At 44.8% G+C, this 2651-nt stretch overlaps 1 pseudogene; it reads right to left on the bottom strand.

Moving 5' to 3' along the window:
- Nucleotides 1-230: 230 nt before the first annotated feature.
- On the bottom strand, nt 231-2069 carry LOC102869354 (annotated as a pseudogene).
- Nucleotides 2070-2651: the final 582 nt, after the last annotated feature.

Genomic DNA, 2651 nt, shown 5'->3' with positions numbered 1-2651 from the left:
TCTTTTAAGATGCCAATAATATATGTGAATAATAAAAGTGTTTTATTAGCAAGGAGGGCGATACTCACAAGTTACAAATACAGGGTTTTGCAAACCGCTTTTTTTTAAAATAGCCTAGACAACTTCATAACCAGTTCAACACTCAACAGCTATTTGTGTTCCACATGGCTGAACATTTTTTTTCTGTAAAACATTTTACTTTTACAGAAAAGTCAACCAGAGAAATTAAGTTACACAATCATTTGAATTGGTTATCTCTACATACTGGACAGGGTTTATTTCTTTTTTTAAGTTTCTTTGCACATGTAAAACACACCGTATGGTGTCCTGCTTTGCCATGGACAATGCAGCCATTTTTTTGGTCGATCTCAGCAAACTGCACAAGGTTCAATGACAACCGGGCAAGATGTCAATGTCACACTTCTTCTTTGCATTGGGTCTCTTCCTTCTCAAACCCTTTGACCTCTTGGCTGCTCAAAAGGCTAGTGGAAGTCAGTGGCTGGGAATAGTCCTCTCCTTCCTGGGGGTGAGAGACTGTGATATTATTACCATTCTCCTCAACACCTGACTCTTTGTAGTCATTCACTGCAGATTATTTACAATCAGAATCATCAAAACCTTCTCCCACCTGCGCTGAGCTTTCTGGATTGTTGCTCTCTGCATTTCCTCTTCGTCTTTCCTTCATTAAGCCCTTCTCACGACGTGCCCAACATCTATTACAATGCGGTGGAAGAGAGGGATGCATTTCATTGTGTGAAGTACATTTCCAATAGTCAGCTAAGGAAACTTCAGGATCATCTTCAAATGACTCTGTAGCACTCTCTTCTGCTTGAGAGACTAAATTAGCTAAAATCAACGTCTTCATCTGAGAGCACTTGTCCGTCACTAAGGTTACAATCTTCTGTATCAATAGATTCAACTTCAAATTCTACATGAAATTGATCTGAAATGGATTCCTGCTCTAACCAGTTAGGATGTTCAGCTTCACCAGCACCAAGATCGAGATCTGATGGGGTTTCTGTTGACCCGCTGCTGTTGCTGCTGCTTTTACGACAAATCTCCTTTATGACACAGAGTGTGACTCTTTCATGGAAGGAAAGGGAAACACTGTCAGCTCTGTGCCGTTTTCTTTGTACTTCACGGGATAATTCACTTGAGTTTAGTTCTGTCTCACTTCCTGCTCTCCTTCTAGATGAGGCAGTTGGTCTAGAAATCAAATTTGAAGCTTATGGCTTCTCTCCCTGGAATTCTCACACAGAGTCCTGACCACTCCTGTCTTGAAGCGGACGCCTCCTTTCACTCACAGATGTGCCAGGATCCAGTGGTCCCTGCTGACCGACCACTGCCAACTTCCTGTAGATCCTTGTACAGATTTTCCTGTGCTCTTTTACATAGAAACTTGGCTCGCCACACAGACGCCCTAGATCACTTGAACAATACCGCATATGTTGTGGTTTCTCATCATATAATCGTTTTGACAGAATACAGTGGCCTAGACAAAATGGAACCTTTTTATAATACACTGTCTTTTTTTGCACCAACAAATTTTAATAACTTCAAAAGCAATGGTTTTGGTCTCACGAGGTTCTCTTGTTCTGAAGCAGGAATCTGGGAAGAGATCGGAATAGCTTTGTAGCAGCAGGCACAGACTTCCTGGTATTGTCTATCCTATGCGCTTCTGGGTTGATACATCTCCTCACCATGCAGGGTGGTGCCTGGAGCGAGAAAGGCTGGGGGTCCACCAAGGCTTCCTGGTTCCTTTCACAGAGCAGGTGGAAGTGCAAGGTCTTGGCCCTCAATGACTACTTCACTCACAGGGTCCATAGGGCAGGGGCATTCCCACATTCTAGGGCAGGAAAAAGACCCTGGCTAAAAAGGGGCCAGGACTGCACACTAAGTGCTTGGGGTTGGCCCTTAGGTTTGGCTTTTTGTGTGTCATTCCCCTTCCAGACACACAAGGCTGCACAGGCCCTGAGAGGAGCCCATCTTGTGGAGGGTCCTGCCAACCCCATGTGCCTCTTCGACTCCTTGTAACATCTGTGGACTCACCATTCCTTGGAGTGCTTCATGCATTTGGGCACCAATCCCCCTTTGGTTCTAGGAGGATCTCAGTAAGATACCTGAGTCCAAAGGATACGCTCCACTCCCAGCTCTTCTTCCTTGGCCCTAAGAGGTCCCTTATTCTCTCTCATTTCTTGTAAGATAAAATGTGACTCGGGCCATACCTCCAGGAAACCCCTCTTACAATGTACGGTTAGGAATCAAGTAAAGATGCTGCATTCCACCTTAATTCCCTCAAAAATAATTGGCCGATGACATCAGGTCACATCATGGGGGATGATTGCACAGTGACATACTGCCAAGCCACCAGGAGTCGTAGCCTAGCCAAGTTACACATGCTCTGGGGGAACAATTCAATCCATAACAGCACCTCGTGTACATTTACTTCCAGCAAAGGAGGTGGATTCTTATGAAGCATGAACAAGAGTCCACAGGAACCATTATGTCCTTGCGAGTCCTGGAAGAGCTAGTGGCCAGAATCTGCTCAGATGGAGCCACTCTCCACTGTAACTGTGGTTCTTGGGTGCCACTGAGTCTACAGTTCATGATTCGTCATTCTATGAATAACAGATCAGAACCCTGTCCGTCTT

The sequence above is a fragment of the Elephantulus edwardii genome, unplaced genomic scaffold (genome assembly GCF_000299155.1).
Source record: "Elephantulus edwardii isolate Elephantulus edwardi_28Jun2011 unplaced genomic scaffold, EleEdw1.0 scaffold00127, whole genome shotgun sequence".
Lineage (NCBI taxonomy): Eukaryota > Metazoa > Chordata > Mammalia > Macroscelidea > Macroscelididae > Elephantulus > Elephantulus edwardii.
The sequence above is the reverse complement of the archived record's forward strand: the minus strand, read 5'-3'. Positions and strand labels throughout refer to the sequence as shown.